Genomic DNA, 18,240 nt, shown 5'->3' on the forward strand with positions numbered 1-18,240 from the left:
ACATTTATAGTTGGTGATTCAGAAGCATCAAAAAGGGAGGGCTGATGGGAAGACCCTTTGGTTACTGGAGTGGCAGCCGCCACCAGTGTAGGGACCTGTGTTGGTACAGCTGTACCTGGTCCCTGGGAGGGTTCCTCAGACTTTTTGTTGAGTCTTCTTCTAGGAACAGCCAATCGTCTTGTTTGACCAACTACATTGATAGTTGGTGATTCAGAAGCTCCAAAATCAACAATGGAGGGCTGATGGGAAGACCCTTCGGTTACTGGAGTGGCAGCCGCCACCAGTGTAGGGACCTGTGTTGGTACAGCCGTACCTGGTCCCTGGGAGGGTTCCTCAGACTTTTTGTTGAGTCTTCTAGGAACAGTTAATGGTTTTTGACCAACAACATTAATAGTTGGTGATTCAGAAGCATCAACAACGAAAAGGGAGGGCTGATGGGAAGACCCTCCGGTTACTGGAGTGGCAGCCACCACTAGTGTAGGGACCTGTGTTGGTACAGCTGTACCTGGTCCCTGGCATGGTTTCTTAGACTTTTTGTTGAGTCTTCTTCTAGGAACAGCTAATTGTCTTGTTAGTCCAACCACATTGATAGTTGGTGATTCAGAAGCTGCAGAAAGAGACATAGAGGGCTGATGTGAAGACCCTCCGGTTACTGCAGTGGCCGCCGCCATCAGTGTAGAAACCCATGTTACAGCCAAATCAGGCCCCTGGGAGGACTGATTAGAAGATCCTCTGGTTTCTGCAGTGGCCGCTGCCACCAGTGTGGGGACCTCTGTTGGTAAAGCTGTACCTGGTCCCTGGGAGGGCTGATGGGATGACCCTCCCGTTGCTGGAGTGGCATCCGCCACCACTGTGTGGACCTGTATTGGTACATCCGTACCTTGGTTCCTTGGAGTCTCCATGTGAACGTCGCATTCTGGCAAAGTCTCCGTGTAAACGCCATATGCTTGTGGCATCTTCGTGTGATTGTCACATGCTGTTGATGTCTCCGTGTGAACGTCACATGCTGGTGGAGTCTCCGTGTGAACGTCACATGCTGTTGATGTCTCCGTGTGAACGTCACATGCTGTTGATGTCTCCGTGTGAACGTCACATGCTGTTGATGTCTCCGTGTGAACATCACATGCTGGTGGAGTCTCCGTGTGAACGTCACATGCTGGTGGAGTCTCTGTGTGAACGTCACATGCTGGTGGAGTCTCAATGTAGCATTCATATTCTGTCTCGCTCACTGGGGCAGTCCTGCCTTGTGAGCTGTCTGTGCAGTAAATACTGCGTACATCTGCAATAAAAATAAGAATCGGATTTAGCACCTTCACTTCACTTCATCTACATTTTATATATTTTTTATACAACATCAAATTATAGAGAGAAAAGTTCCAAATCCCAATGTCAGGGGAAATAAATAAACCCGACATGACAGGGACACAGGGATGACTATTGTTGGCCTTCATATAAAAATGTTGGTTGCCTGGCCTTCATGCCGACCCAGTAAAATGAATGGAGTCAGAAAGGGAACTGATTCGTCACTTCCGGGTGCGGGGGAGTAATCTGCAGGGCTTCTGTTTCTGATTATTAAACACTCGGCCTCTTTTATTGTAATCCCTCGAATTGTTGCGGTGGATTGATATAGAAGAGGCCGGGGACCGGGAACTGATGTATTGCAGATTACTCCGCCGCACCCCAAAGTGAAGAAATAGTCCCCTGCACGTTTTGGATCGATTTCCATGCGATTCTGTCATGTGACAATGGTGACAAGATCTTGCCATGTTTGGGGTGCCATTAAGAATAATGTATTCCGAATTCTTGCTCCCCCTTTTCCCATGATTTGGAATCACAGCACTTCTACCGGCCATTCCAAATCGGCCAGTGTGGGCGGAGTGTCAGGCAGAATTCCAGGCAAATGATGAAATAGAAACTGTCTGTGGGAGCTGCTTTACAGCACAGCCCTGCAGGGACCTACTAGGGGCCCCATTTGTTCAGCAGGGGGGGAGGGGCATGAAGGGTCTATTTAATGCCTTTGGGGTGCAGACGGAGTGATCTTCTGCACTGCAGTTCCCAATAATTACATTTAAGTTCTGGCCTCTTCTATATCAACCAATCAGGGACAGGCCTGGACTGTAATTGTTGGGGAGCGCAGCTCTGCAGATCACACCACCTGCACCCTAAAGACATTTCCATTTTATTTTATGTTGGCTACAATGTCCATGTTGGCAATTTCTGGCAGTTGGTTGGCACTGAGGGGATCAGCCCAGCCTGTAATGAGGGGAATGCAAAGCTTGTTCAAAAAAAGTCAGTTAGGAGCCGACAGGTGGGGGGAGGGGGCTCTCTGTATAAAGGGGAGGGGCTCTCTGTATAAAGGGGAGGGGGGCTCTCTGTATAAAGGGGAGGGGCTCTCTGTATAAAGGGGAGGGGGGCTCTCTGTATAAAGGGGAGGGGGGCTCTCTGTATAAAGGGGAGGGGGGACTCTCTGTATAAAGGGGAGGGGGGCTCTCTGTATAAAGGGGAGGGGGCTCTCTGTATAAAGGGGAGGGGGGGCTCTCTGTATAAAGGGGAGGGGGAGGGGGCTCTCTGTATAAAGGGGAGGGGCTCTCTGTATACAGCGCCAAGAATTACTGTTTGCTTTTCTTGGTTTAAAAATCTGCAGATTTCTTCTTACAGGACAAAAACCATCAATGTCCATGGAAATCCCTATACATGTGTACATATGGGGGGGGGGGGGAGTTTTATGAGTCCTGGCCCCGGAGTTAGTACGTGGCTCCATCATACGCTGCTATCTGCAGCTCTCCCTGTGTCTCCTCCTCCTCCCTGTACATGACTCCTCCTCCTTCCTGTACATGACCCCTCCCCCTCCCTGTACATGACCCCTCCTCCTCCCTGTACATGTCTCCTCCTCCTCCCTGTACATGACCCCTCCCCCTCCCTGTACATGTCTCCTCCCCCTCCTCCTCCCTGTACATGACTCCTCCCCCTCCCTGTACATGACTCCTCCCCCTCCCTGTTCATGTCTCCTCCTCCCTGTACATGACCCCTCCCCTCCCTGTACATGTCTCCTCCCCCTCCTCCTCCCTGTACATGACTCCTCCCCCTCCCTGTACATGACTCCTCCCCCTCCCTGTACATGACCCCTCCCCTCCCTGTACATGACTCCTCCCCCTCCCTGTACATGACTCCTCCCCCTCCCTGTACATGACCCCTCCCCCTCCCTGTACATGTCTCCTCCCCCTCCTCCTCCCTGTACAGTACATTTTGTATCGATCACTATCCATAGTACTTACCAATCTCGGTGTCGGTATCCCGGTGATGTCTTTTGGCTTTACAGCCGGATCCGAAACATCCAACGACGGCTCTGATACAGCCGCGTACAAGCGCCCGGCTCCTCTTCATTTTGGAGGGCTTTTTGGGGGTATCTGCAGGCTGGACACTGATACCTCCTCTTTCCACAGCCACCCTTCCTTCGCTGGGCTTCTCTTCGGTGTTTTTCAGAGAAAAAAGCTTTTTACATTTAAGTTGTCTCATTATTAAGAATAAAGAAACGCGCTTTAAATGTACGAGAATTAGAAATCGCAATGAAATCAAATCGAATTAAATCGAATCAAATCGCAAGAAAAATCTCAGGAGAGATTAGAAACACGTCTTCACTGGTCAGTGATCAGTCGGCTTCTGCCGCCTCCCCTCCGCACCGCCTTATATTGGCTCAGCTGATGACATCAATGGTAACCATGGCAACAGACGCACTGTCTGCACCACATTATATGACATCACAGCAATGTCATGTGACCTCCTTCTTTTTTTTTTTTTATCTCATGATGAAAATAACTGCCGTTTTTTCTTAAAGGGGCCACGTCCTTATTTGTGAACTTTGTGAATTCAGGCTGTAGGATCAGAATACGGATCTCATAGAAGATGTTCTCGTGGATGAGATTTAACCCTTTCAGTCCCAGATCTCTTCATTATTATTATTATTATTACACCCCAATTATTTCTACATTTGTAACCCTTTCACCGCCAAATCACAATGTCTTTCTTTTCGTTTTTAACACTTTCAGCGCCAAACCAAATTTTTTAACCCTCCTCGTTTTTTTTTACCCTTTCACTGCCAGGTGGAATGTTTTCCCTTTCATATATGAACCCTTTCTTTGCCAAACCAAGATTTATTTTAATCCTTTCATTTTTTTTAACCCTTTCATTGCCAAAACCAAATGTTTTTGATAAACCCCTCCCCCTCCCCATTTTTAACCCTTTCACTGCCAAATCATATCCCACACACACACACACACACACACACACACACACACACACACACACACACACTTTAACCCTTTAATGTCCAGGTGGAATGTTTTCCCTTTCATATATGAACCCTTTCTTTGCCAAACCAAGATTTATTTTTTAATCCTTTAATTTTTTTTAACCTTTTCAGTACCAAAGCCAAATTATTATTATTATTTTTTATAACCCTCCACCTCCCCGTTTTTAACCCTTTCACTGCCAAACCAATAATTTTTATTTTATTTTAAGCCTTTCATCTTTTTTAACCCTTTCAGCGCCAAACTTTGGCCCAGATTCTCAAAGGCGTTACGATGGCGCAACACCATTTGCGCCGTCGTAACTCCTCATCTGGCCCCGGGTATCTATGCGACTGATTCTTAGAATCAGTTACGCATAGATACCCATTAGATCTGACAGGCGTAAGGCTCTTACGCTGTCAGTTCTTAAAAGCAATTTTTTTCCCGCCGCTAGGTGTCGCATCGTCGTTTTCCCCGTCGTCTATGCAAATGAGGTAATTACGCGAGATTCCCGAACATACGCGCGGTCGCCGCTGAGAATTTACGTCGTTTCCGTAGCGTACGCGACGCGTAAGGTTGCCCCTGCTATTAGGAGGGGCAACCAATGTTAAGTATGGCCGTCGTTCCCGCGTCAAATTTAAAGAAAATTACGTCGTTTGCGTAAGACGTCCGTGAATGGCGCTGGACGCCATTTACGTAAACGTCTAAGCAAATGACGTCAGGGCGACGTCATTTAGCGCAATGCACGTCGGGTAATTTACCCGACGAAGCATGCGCAGTACGCTCGGCGCGGGAGCGCGCCTAATTTAAATGGTGCCCCCTAATTTAAATGGTGCCCATTTAACGATACACCGCCGCAAGTTTGCAGGTAAGTGTTCTGAGAATCAGGCTGTAAACCTGCGGCGGTGTAACGTAAATCACATACGTAACGCTACCCAGGAGCAACGTAAATGTATGAGAATCTGGCCCCAAGTTTTTTTAACTCTTTCACTACTAAATCATAATTGTTATTCCTTTTCGTTTTTAACCCTTTCACTGACAATCCCCCATTTCTCCCCGTATGTTACTTTATAAATAAAGAAAATCCTCTTTATTATCACATCATTTCCTGTTTGCAATGCCTCCTGGGAGACGAGTGTCATCAATGGGCGCAAATACGGCGTGACAGAAAGTATTTCAACCACCGCCATTTTATTCTCTAGGGTGTAAGAAAATAATGTATAATGTTTGGGGGTTCTAAGTAAATTTTCGAGCAAGATAAAAATATTTTAACTTGTAAACAGCAAATCTCAGGAAGAGGCTCGGGGGGGGTGAGGGGGTTAGAGGAGCCGCGTCCTTGTGTGTGAACTTTGTGAATTCAGGCTGTAGGATCAGAATACGGATCTAATAGGGGTACGGCTCCGGGAAGAACATGTTATTGTCAATGAGATTTAACCCTTTCACCACCAAACTATATTCTTCATTTATTCCAAATGGAAAGTGTAGCAAAGTATGGGGCAGTTGTCCCTCTCTCGCCCTCTATATACGGTATGGGACGGTTGTCGCTCTCTCGCCCTCTATATACAGTATGGGGCGGTTGTCGCTCTCTCGCCCTGTATATACGGTATGGGACGGTTGTCGCTCTCTCGCCCTCTATATACGGTATGGGGCGGTTGTCGCTCTCTCGCCCTTTATATACTGTATGGGATGGTTGTCGCTCTCTCGCCCTCTATATACGGTATGGGACGGTTGTCGCTCTCTCGCCCTCTATATACGGTATGGGATGGTTGTCGCTCTCTCGCCCCCTATATACGGTATGGGGCGGTTGTTGCTCTCTCGCCTTCTATATACGGTATGGGATGGTTGTCGCTCTCTATATACGGTATGGGACGGTTGTCGCTCTCTCGCTCTCTATATACGGTATGGGACGGTTGTTGCTCTCTCGCCTTCTATATACGGTATGGGATGGTTGTCGCTCTCTATATGGTATGGGGCAGTTGTCGCTCTCTCGCCCTCTATATACGGTATGGGACGGTTGTCGCTCTCTCGCCCTCTATATACGGTATGGGACGGTTGTCGCTCTCTCGCCCTCTATATATGGTATGGGACGGTTGTCGCTCTCTCGCTCTCTATATATGGTATGGGACGGTTGTCACTCTCTCGCCCTCTATATACGGTATGGGACGGTTGTCGCTCTCTCGCCCTCTATATACGGTATGGGACGGTTGTCGCTCTCTCGCCCTCTATATACGGTATGTTACGGTTGTCGCTCTCTCGCCCTCTATATATGGTATGGGACAGTTGTCGCTCTCTCGCTCTCTATATACGGTATGGGACGGTTGTCGCTCTCTCGCCCTCTATATACGGTATGGGACGGTTGTCGCTCTCTCGCCCTCTATATATGGTATGGGACAGTTGTCGCTCTCTCTCGCCCTCTATATACGGTATGGGACGGATGTCGCTCTCTCGCCCTCTATATACGGTATGGGACGGTTGTCGCCCCCTATATATGGTATGGGACGGTTGTCGCTCTCTCGCCCTCTATATACGGTATGGGATGGTTGTCGCTCTCTTGCCCTCTATATACGGTATGGGGCAGTTGTCGCTCTCTCGCCCCCTATATACGGTATGGGACGGTTGTCGCTCTCTCGCCCTCTATATACAGTATGGGGCGGTTGTCGCTCTCTCGCCCTGTATATACGGTATGGGACGGTTGTCGCTCTCTCGCCCTCTATATACGGTATGGGGCGGTTGTCGCTCTCTCGCCCTTTATATACGGTATGGGATGGTTGTCGCTCTCTCGCCCTCTATATACGGTATGGGACGGTTGTCGCTCTCTCGCCCTCTATATACGGTATGGGATGGATGTTGCTCTCTCGCCCTCTATATACGGTATGGGACGGTTGTCGCCCCCTATATATGGTATGGGACGGTTGTCGCTTTCTCGCCCTCTATATACGGTATGGGACAGTTGTCGCTCTCTCGCCCTCTATATACGGTATGGGGCGGTTGTCGCTCTCTCGCCCTCTATATACGGTATGGGACGGATGTCGCTCTCTCGCCCTCTATATACGGTATGGGACGGTTGTCGCTCTCTCGCCCTCTATATATGGTATGGGACAGTTGTCGCTCTCTCGCCCTCTATATACGGTATGGGACGGTTGTCACTCTCTCGCCCTCTATATACGGTATGGGACGGTTGTCGCTCTCTCGCCCTCTATATACGGTATGGGATGGTTGTCGCTCTCTCGCCCTCTATATACGGTATGGGGCAGTTGTCGCTCTCTCGCCCCCTATATACGGTATGGGACGGTTGTCGCTCTCTCGCCCCCTATATACGGTATGGGACAGTTGTCGCTCTCTCGCCCTCTATATACGGTATGGGGCGGTTGTCGCTCTCTCGCCCTCTATATACGGTATGGGACGGATGTCGCTCTCTCGCCCTCTATATACGGTATGGGATGGTTGTCGCTCTCTCGCCCTCTATATACGGTATGGGGCAGTTGTCGCTCTCTCGCCCCCTATATACGGTATGGGACGGTTGTCGCTCTCTCGCCCCCTATATACGGTATGGGACAGTTGTCGCTCTCTCGCCCTCTATATACGGTATGGGGCGGATGTCGCTCTCTCGCCCTCTATATATACGGTATGGGACGGTTGTCGCTCTCTCACCCTCTATATACGGTATGGGACGGTTGTCGCTCTCTCGCCCCCTATATACGGTATGAGACGGTTGTCACTCTCTCGCCCTCTATATACGGTATGGGGCGGATGTCGCTCTCTCGCCCTCTATATATACGGTATGGGACGGTTGTCACTCTCTCGCCCTCTATATACGGTATGGGACGGTTGTCGCTCTCTCACCCTCTATATACGGTATGGGGCAGTTGTCGCTCTCTCGCCCTCTATATACGATATGGGACGGTTGTCGCTCTCTCACCCTCTATATACAGTATGGGGCAGTTGTCGCTCTCTCGCCCCCTCTATATACGGTATGGGACGGTTGTCGCTCTCTCGCCCTCTATATACGGTATGGGGCAGTTGTCGCTCTCTCGCCCTCTATATACGATATGGGACGGTTGTCGCTCTCTCACCCTCTATATACAGTATGGGGCAGTTGTCGCTCTCTCGCCCTGTATATACGGTATGGGACGGTTGTCGCTCTCTCGCCCTCTATATACGGTATGGGAGGGTTGTCGCTCTCTCCCCCTCTATATACGGTATGGGGCGGTTGTCGCTCTCTCGCCCCGTATATACGGTATGGGATGGTTGTCGCTCTCTCGCCCCCTATATACGGTATGGGGCGGATGTCGCTCTCTCGCCCTCTATATATACGGTATGGGACGGTTGTCGCTCTCTCACCCTCTATATACGGTATGGGACGGTTGTCGCTCTCTCGCCCCCTATATACGGTATGAGACGGTTGTCACTCTCTCGCCCTCTATATACGGTATGGGACGGTTGTCGCTCTCTCGCCCTCTATATACGGTATGGGACGGTTGTCGCTCTCTCACCCTCTATATACAGTATGGGGCAGTTGTCGCTCTATCGCCCTCTATATGGTATGGGGCAGTTGTCGCTCTCTCGCCCTCTATATATGGTATGGGACGGTTGTCGCTCTCTCGCCCTCTATATACGGTATGGGAGGGTTGTCGCTCTCTCGCCATCTATATACGGTATGGGACGGTTATCGTTCTCTCACCCTCTATATACGGTATGGGAAAGTTGTCGCTCTCTCGCCCCCTATATACGGTATGAGACGGTTGTCACTCTCTCGCCCTCTATATACGGTATGGGACGGTTGTCGCTCTCTCGCCCTCTATATACGGTATGGGACGGTTGTCGCTCTCTCACCCTCTATATACAGTATGGGGCAGTTGTCGCTCTATCGCCCTCTATATGGTATGGGGCAGTTGTCGCTCTCTCGCCCTCTATATATGGTATGGGACAGTTGTCGCTCTCTCGCCCTCTATATACGGTATGGGACGGTTGTCGCTCTCTCACCCTCTATATACAGTATGGGGCAGTTGTCGCTCTATCGCCCTCTATATACGGTATGGGGCAGTTGTCGCTCTCTCGCCCTCTATATACGGTATGGGGCGGTTGTCGCTCTCTTGTCCTCTATATATGGTATGGGACGGTTGTCGCTCACTCGCCCTCTATATACGGTATGGGACGGTTGTCACTCTCTCGCCCCCTCTATATACGGTATGGGACGGTTGTCGCTCTCTCGCCCTCTATATACAGTATGGGGCGGTTGTCGCTCTCTCGCCCTCTATATACGGTATGGGGCGGTTGTCGCTCTCTCGCCCTCTATATACGGTATGGGGCGGTTGTCGCTCTCTCGCCCTGTATATACGGTATGGGACGGTTGTCGCTCTCTCGCCCTCTATATACGGTATGGGGCGGTTGTCGCTCTCTCGCCCTTTATATACGGTATGGGATGGTTGTCGCTCTCTCGCCCTCTATATACGGTATGGGACGGTTGTCGCTCTCTCGCCCTCTATATACGGTATGGGATGGTTGTCGCTCTCTCGCCCCCTATATACGGTATGGGACGGTTGTTGCTCTCTCGCCTTCTATATACGGTATGGGATGGTTGTCGCTCTCTATATACGGTATGGGACGGTTGTCGCTCTCTCGCTCTCTATGTACGGTATGGGACGGTTGTCGCTCTCTCGCCCCCTATATACGGTATGGGACGGTTGTTGCTCTCTCGCCTTCTATATACGGTATGGGATGGTTGTCGCTCTCTATATACGGTATGGGACGGTTGTCGCTCTCTCGCTCTCTATATACGGTATGGGACGGTTGTCGCTCTCTCGCTCTCTATGTACGGTATGGGACGGATGTCGCTCTCTCCCCCTCTATATACGGTATGGGACGGTTGTCGCTCTCTCGCCCTCTATATACGGTATGGGACGGTTGTCGCTCTCGCCCTCTATATACGGTATGGGACGGTTGTCGCTCTCTCGCCCTCTATATACGGTATGGGACGGTTGTCGCTCTCTATATACGGTATGGGACGGTTGTCGCTCTCTCGCCCTCTATATACGGTATGGGACGGTTGTCGCTCTCTCGCCCTCTATATACGGTATGGGACGGTTGTCGCTCTCTCGCCCTCTATATATGGTATGGGACGGTTGTCGCTCTCTCGCCCTCTATATATGGTATGGGACGGTTGTCGCTCTCTCGCTCTCTATATACGGTATGGGACGGTTGTCGCTCTCTCGCCCTCTATATACGGTATGGGACGGTTGTCGCTCTCTCGCCCTCTATATACGGTATGTGACGGTTGTCGCTCTCTCGCCCTCTATATATGGTATGGGACAGTTGTCGCTCTCTCGCTCTCTATATACGGTATGGGACGGTTGTCGCTCTCTCGCCCTCTATATACGGTATGGGACGGTTGTCGCTCTCTCGCCCTCTATATATGGTATGGGACAGTTGTCGCTCTCTCTCGCCCTCTATATACGGTATGGGACGGATGTCGCTCTCTCGCCCTCTATATACGGTATGGGACGGTTGTCGCCCCCTATATATGGTATGGGACGGTTGTCGCTCTCTCGCCCTCTATATACGGTATGGGATGGTTGTCGCTCTCTCGCCCTCTATATACGGTATGGGGCAGTTGTCGCTCTCTCGCCCCCTATATACGGTATGGGACGGTTGTCGCTCTCTCGCCCCCTATATACGGTATGGGACAGTTGTCGCTCTCTCGCCCTCTATATACGGTATGGGGCGGTTGTCGCTCTCTCGCCCTCTATATACGGTATGGGACGGATGTCGCTCTCTCGCCCTCTATATACGGTATGGGACGGTTGTCGCTCTCTCGCCCTCTATATATGGTATGGGACAGTTGTCGCTCTCTCGCTCTCTATATACGGTATGGGACGGTTGTCGCTCTCTCACCCTCTATATACGGTATGGGACGGTTGTCGCCCCCTATATATGGTATGGGACGGTTGTCGCTTTCTCGCCCTCTATATACGGTATGGGATGGTTGTCGCTCTCTCCCCCTCTATATACGGTATGGGACGGTTGTCGCTCTCTCGCCCTCTATATATGGTATGGGACAGTTGTCGCTCTCTCACCCTCTATATACGGTATGGGGCAGTTGTCGCTCTCTCGCCCCCTATATACGGTATGGGACGGTTGTCGCTCTCTCGCCCTCTATATACGGTATGGGACAGTTGTCGCTGTATCGCCCTCTATATACGGTATGGGGCGGTTGTCGCTCTCTCGCCCCGTATATACGGTATGGGACGGTTGTCGCTCTCTCGCCCCCTATATACGGTATGGGGCGGATGTCGCTCTCTCGCCCTCTATATATACGGTATGGGACGGTTGTCGCTCTCTCACCCTCTATATACGGTATGGGACGGTTGTCGCTCTCTCGCCCCCTATATACGGTATGAGACGGTTGTCACTCTCTCGCCCTCTATATACGGTATGGGGCGGATGTCGCTCTCTCGCCCTCTATATATACGGTATGGGACGGTTGTCGCTCTCTCACCCTCTATATACGGTATGGGACGGTTGTCGCTCTCTCGCCCCCTATATACGGTATGAGACGGTTGTCACTCTCTCGCCCTCTATATACGGTATGGGACGGTTGTCGCTCTCTCGCCCTCTATATACGGTATGGGACGGTTGTCGCTCTCTCACCCTCTATATACGGTATGGGGCAGTTATCGCTCTCTCGCCCTCTATATACGATATGGGACGGTTGTCGCTCTCTCACCCTCTATATACAGTATGGGGCAGTTGTCGCTCTCTCGCCCCCTCTATATACGGTATGGGACGGTTGTCGCTCTCTCGCCCTCTATATACGGTATGGGGCAGTTGTCGCTCTCTCGCCCTCTATATACGATATGGGACGGTTGTCGCTCTCTCACCCTCTATATACAGTATGGGGCAGTTGTCGCTCTCTCGCCCTGTATATACGGTATGGGACGGTTGTCGCTCTCTCGCCCTCTATATACGGTATGGGAGGGTTGTCGCTCTCTCCCCCTCTATATACGGTATGGGGCGGTTGTCGCTCTCTCGCCCCGTATATACGGTATGGGACGGTTGTCGCTCTCTCGCCCCCTATATACGGTATGGGGCGGATGTCGCTCTCTCGCCCTCTATATATACGGTATGGGACGGTTGTCGCTCTCTCACCCTCTATATACGGTATGGGACGGTTGTCGCTCTCTCGCCCCCTATATACGGTATGAGACGGTTGTCACTCTCTCACCCTCTATATACAGTATGGGGCAGTTGTCGCTCTATCGCCCTCTATATGGTATGGGGCAGTTGTCGCTCTCTCGCCCTCTATATATGGTATGGGACGGTTGTCGCTCTCTCGCCCTCTATATACGGTATGGGACGGTTGTCGCTCTCTCACCCTCTATATACAGTATGGGGCAGTTGTCGCTCTATCGCCCTCTATATACGGTATGGGGCAGTTGTCGCTCTCTCGCCCTCTATATACGGTATGGGGCGGTTGTCGCTCTCTTGTCCTCTATATATGGTATGGGACGGTTGTCGCTCACTCGCCCTCTATATACGGTATGGGGCAGTTGTCGCTCTCTCGCCCCCTATATACGGTATGGGGCAGTTGTCGCTCTCTCGCCCCCTATATACGGTATGGGGCAGTTGTCGCTCTCTCGCCCCCTATATACGGTATGGGGCGGTTCTCGCTCTCTCGCCCCCTCTATATACGGTATGGGACGGTTGTCGCTCTCTCGCCCCCTATATACGGTATGGGGCAGTTGTCGCTCTCTCGCCCCCTATATACGGTATGGGGCGGTTCTCGCTCTCTCGCCCCCTCTATATACGGTATGGGACGGTTGTCGCTCTCTCGCCCCCTATATACGGTATGGGACAGTTGTCGCTCTCTCGCCCCCTATATACGGTATGGGGCAGTTGTCGCTCTCTCGCCCCCTATATACGGTATGGGGCGGTTCTCGCTCTCTCGCCCCCTCTATATACGGTATGGGACGGTTGTCGCTCTCTCGCCCTCTATATACAGTATGGGACGGTTGTCGCTCTCTATATACGGTATGGGGCGGTTGTCGCTCTCTCGCCCTCTATATACGGTATGGGACAGTTGTCGCTCTCTCGCCCTTTATATACGGTATGGGATGGTTGTCGCTCTCTCGCCCTCTATATACGGTATGGGATGGTTGTCGCTCTCTCGCCCCCTCTATATACGGTATGGGACAGTTGTCGCTCTCTCGCCCTCTATATACGGTATGGGACGGTTGTCGCTCTCTCGCCCTCTATATACGGTATGGGACGGTTGTCGCTCTCTCGCCCTCTATATACGGTATGGGACGGTTGTCGCTCTCTCGTCCTCTATATACGGGATGGGACGTTTGTCGCTCTCTCGCCCTGTATATACGGTATGGGACAGTTGTCGCTCTCTTGCCCCCTATATACGGTATGGGACGGTTGTCGCTCTCTCGCCCTCTATATACGGTATGGGACGGTTGTCAGACGTTAGCTCCATACACATTGTATATAATTGGGAGAGGAGGGTGTTCTCAGGTCTCAGATGACACCAGGCTGACACTCACCAGCCCAGCACCAGGCCGCAGGTGACCAGGAAGCAGATGAAGACCACGGCGATGTAGAAATGGGGGGAATATCCATACAATGTACTGAGGACTGTGGCCGGTGTATTGTCACAGTCTGCTGCCTATCCTAGAATGCTCCGGAAGTCACGTGGCGGCCAACTGCGCATGCGCGATGCGTTCCAATTGATTCACGACAGTGCACACCAGTGAAACCTCGGTCGGCATCCAGGCTCATTCCTTAACATCCCCGTGGATTGGAGGATGTTAAAAAAAGAGCCAGGAGGCCGAGCGAGCGGAGCGAGGACGTGAGGTCGACTGGCCACTTTCCTCTAATTCCACGTCGCCCTGAATGCCGGGTTCGCTGGTTTGTACTGTCGTAAATCCATTGGAACGCATCGCACTTGCGTTTGGAACGCATCGCGCATGCGCAGTTGGCCGCCACGTGACTTCCGGAGCATTCTACGATAGGCAGCAGAATGTGACACTACACCGCCATCTTCACCGCTAACTCCGTTCCGCCGACACGAGTGGCCTCTAGTGGCCAATGTTAAGATTGACATAATAACTCGATATTACAAAACCTGGTGACCTCCAGTGGCCAGTGTTGATATTGACACAGTGGTTCGATCTGCAAAGCCTGGTGACCTCTAGTGGCCAATGTTGATATTAACATAATGACTCAATATGCCAAAGCTTTGTGACCTCTAGGTTCGGAGATTTCTGTCGGCAAGTTTGCGCCTGCGCAGTCCTTGAAGGAACTTTCCCGTTAGCCGGAAACCATCTCGGCACATCACATTGCGCCTGCTCAGGAACTTTCACGATAGCCGGAACCAGCTCGGCAGATCATCGGCACCCCAGCCAATCTACGAATCGACTTCCAGGTGCTGCCAGTGCCATTCCTGGTAAGGGAACCCGGCAATGAAGCCTTTTTGGCTTCACAGCTGGCTCCCTACTGCGCATGCACAAAGCGCGCTGCGCTTTCTAATTGCCACAGCTGCGGAGGAGGGGGGCTGAACTTCCAGGAGATCGTGCCATGGCCCATCTCCAGAAGTTGGGAAGAGGACCTGTCAAAAACAGAGAGCAGATAAGTGAAGGTTCCACTTTTGGGTGGAACTCCGCTTTAACATAATGACTCAATATGCCAAAGCTTGGTGACATCTAGTGGCCAGTGCTCATATTGACACAGTGGTTCGATTTGAAAAGCTTGGTGACCTTCAGTGGCCAGTGTTCATATTGACCCAGTGCCCAGACTCAGTGGCCTAATGTGAAAAGCTTAGTGACCTCAGTGGCCAGTGTTCATATTGACCCAGTGCCCAGACTCAGTGGCCTAATTTGAAAAGCTTAGTGACCTCTGGGGCCAGTGCTCATATTGACACAGTGGCTTAGTTTGAAAAGCTTGGTGACCTCTAGTGGCCAGTGTTCATATTGACCCAGTGCCCAGACTCAGTGGCCTAATGTGAAAAGCTTAGTGACCTCTAGTGGCCAGTGCTCATATTGACACATTAACTCAATATTACAAATCTTGGTAAACTTGGAAACTTTGAAAAACTTTACAGGTCATGAGTTTAAAGTTTAACAATGAATGTTGGTCCTATAAATATTGTTCTCACTCTAGTGTGCATGGCAATACAGAATATGTGTAGCACACTCTGATAATCCATCTATACAGTATGTGATAGCACAGTGGAAGTGACAGATCCTCTTTAAGGTGATATCAGGGGGTCTATTAGACCAGTGTTTTCTCACCTGCACTTAATTGAAGCTAATCAAGTACAAATTGTGCTTGATTAGCTTCTTGCCTGGACACAGCAGCCGGGGCATGAAGCCATATGTGTCTACATGTTTGTCACTTTCAAGTTCATTCACTGGAGGGGAGACCAGTGGACGGACTCTTATGAGCAATACAAAAATGTATGTATAAGTACTTGTGTTAATGAAACAGAATAGTATAAAGAAAGTCCCCATTTTATTCCTTGCTTTCCAATTTTGCTGCTTCTCCCCTGAATGAAGCCCGATTTGTGGACATTAGCATCACTGAGCTCAGGCAAAGCTCAGTTGTCACAACCCCTGTTCAGTGAGCACGCCTGGAGCTAGAGGGCCATCACCCAGTTTTTTATTGGTCTTTTTATTGGTTGCTAGGACGTAGGTGACCCCTGCTGCTTAGCATCCTTGGTTGCTAGGAAGTAGGTGGACCATGCTACTAGTGTCCTAGCAACCAAAGAAGCTGCATAGCCCAGGCTTCCTGCATCCTAGCAACCAAGGACACTGTGCCACAGCTGCTGCCTGTGTCTTAACAACCAATAAAAAGACAGAAATGGTGGATATGGGGAACTGACACACCTCTGCCCCTTTATACTTAGTGATAGCCAGTGGCGGCCAGTGCTCCATCGGTCGGGGGGGTGGCAGATGGACCCGTCGCTCCAGCCTGCACTGCCCCCCCCCCCCCATCACCAGCTCACTCATCCTGTGCTGACAGGTGGTGGCTTCCTCCCTCAATTTCCTCCATGTCCTGGGCTTCCCTTGCTTCTCCTTCCAATTCCTTCCCCTCCAACAAGAAGGCTTTTCCTTTCGGCCAATCGGGAAATGGGTCTCACGACAGGAGAATAAATTAAGCATTATTTGGGATAGATAAATGGATATCTCTTCTTTTTTCTTTTGTTTGTATTTGACTGAGCTGCGTGTTGGTGCACTGCCCTTTGTTTTATTACTATTAAGCTTTAGGCCCCTTTCACACGGACGGATAGAATGGTGCTTTTAGTTGCACATTTTCTAGTTTTCTACCGCAGCTAAAAGCACACAATGCTTTCCTATGGCCCCATTCACACACAGCGTTTAGCTGCGATTCCGTTACATGCGGTTTGGTGCGAATAGAAAAAATTGAATTGAATGCGTCCAGGTGTGATGTAGCGCAGCTATATGCACATAACCGCAGGTAATCGCAGTCTTTTTTGTCAACTGCGGTTAGCAGCGTGAGAAAAATAAAAAAAACAACAACAGGAAGCACATCGTAATCAAAAAAATAAAAAGGGTTGCTATGGGAATGACTACCGCAGCTAAACAAGGCCGCATGTAAACGCATGTAATCGCAATGTACAAATGCAGCTAATCGCAGTGCCTGGAGCCTTGAATTTCCCAAAACATTTTACATGCTTTTAACTGCGGAAAAACAGCCGTCCGTGTGAAAGGGGCCGTAGTAGTTGCTGTAATGTTTGCAAAAGTTTAATAAACATAGAGCTAGATTCAGGTACAGCGGTGTACCTTTTGGCCGGCGTAGCGCATCTCATATGTGCTACGCCAACATAAAATAGGGTGCCCAGAGCCGTATTCTGAAAGATCTGGCGCCGTACGTTGCGCCGGCGTAGTGGAAATAGGCAGGCGTAAGCCCGCCTAATTTAAATGTGGAAGGTAGTGGGCGTGTTGTATACAAATTAGCCGTGACCCCATGTAAATGTTTTTACGAATGAACGGCGCATGCGTGCGCATGCTCAGAGTCACGTCGCATATACTCCCTAAGATACGTCGGCTCAATGCTTTCGACGTGAACGTAACCTACGCCCAGCCCCATTCACGTACCACTTACGTAAACAACGTAAATTTCGTCGGCTGTTCCGACGTCCATACCTTAACATTGGCTGCGCCTCATATAGCAGGAGTAACGCTACGCCGGACGTAAGCCTTACGTAAACGGCGTAGCGGGCGCAAGTATGTTCGTGAATCGGCGTATCTTGATCATTTGCATATTCTCTGCGTAAATCGACATACACGCCCCTAGAGGCCAGCGTAAATATGCAGCTAAGATACGACAGCGTAGGAGACTTACGCCGGTCGTATCTTAGCAACAGATAAGCGTATCTCAGATTGAGAATACACTTATAGATACAACGGCGCCGCATTCGGACTTACGACGGCGCCGCATTCGGACTTACGCCGGCGTATCTACTGATACGCCGTCGTAAGTCTTTGTGAATCATTCTAGCCCATACCCTTTAAAAAAAAAAATGCCTAGCTATCCCAACTATGTACACAAGGGGGTGCTATAGGTATCAAACAGTGGAGACAATGAGACCATGAAACCACACTGGAAAAGAGAGATGAAAAGAAAGTAAAATGATTGATGAAAAAAAAAGACATTTTAGGGTTAATAGCAGCTCATGTTTAACCACTTCAATACCAGGCTTTAAAACCCACCTCCTTCCCGGGCCTATTCTGGCACTTCTCTCCTACATGTACAAATCATCATTCTTTTGCTAGAAAATTACTCAGAACCCCCAAACATTATATATGTTTTTTTAGCAGACACCCTAGGGAATAAAATGGCGGTCATTGCAACTTTTTATCTTGCACCGTATTTGCGCAATAATTTTTCAAACGGCTTTTTTTTGTAAAAAAATTGTTTCATAAATTAAAAA

Source organism: Rana temporaria, chromosome 12 (genome assembly GCF_905171775.1).
Source record: "Rana temporaria chromosome 12, aRanTem1.1, whole genome shotgun sequence".
In the NCBI taxonomy this organism is placed as follows: Eukaryota; Metazoa; Chordata; class Amphibia; order Anura; family Ranidae; genus Rana; species Rana temporaria.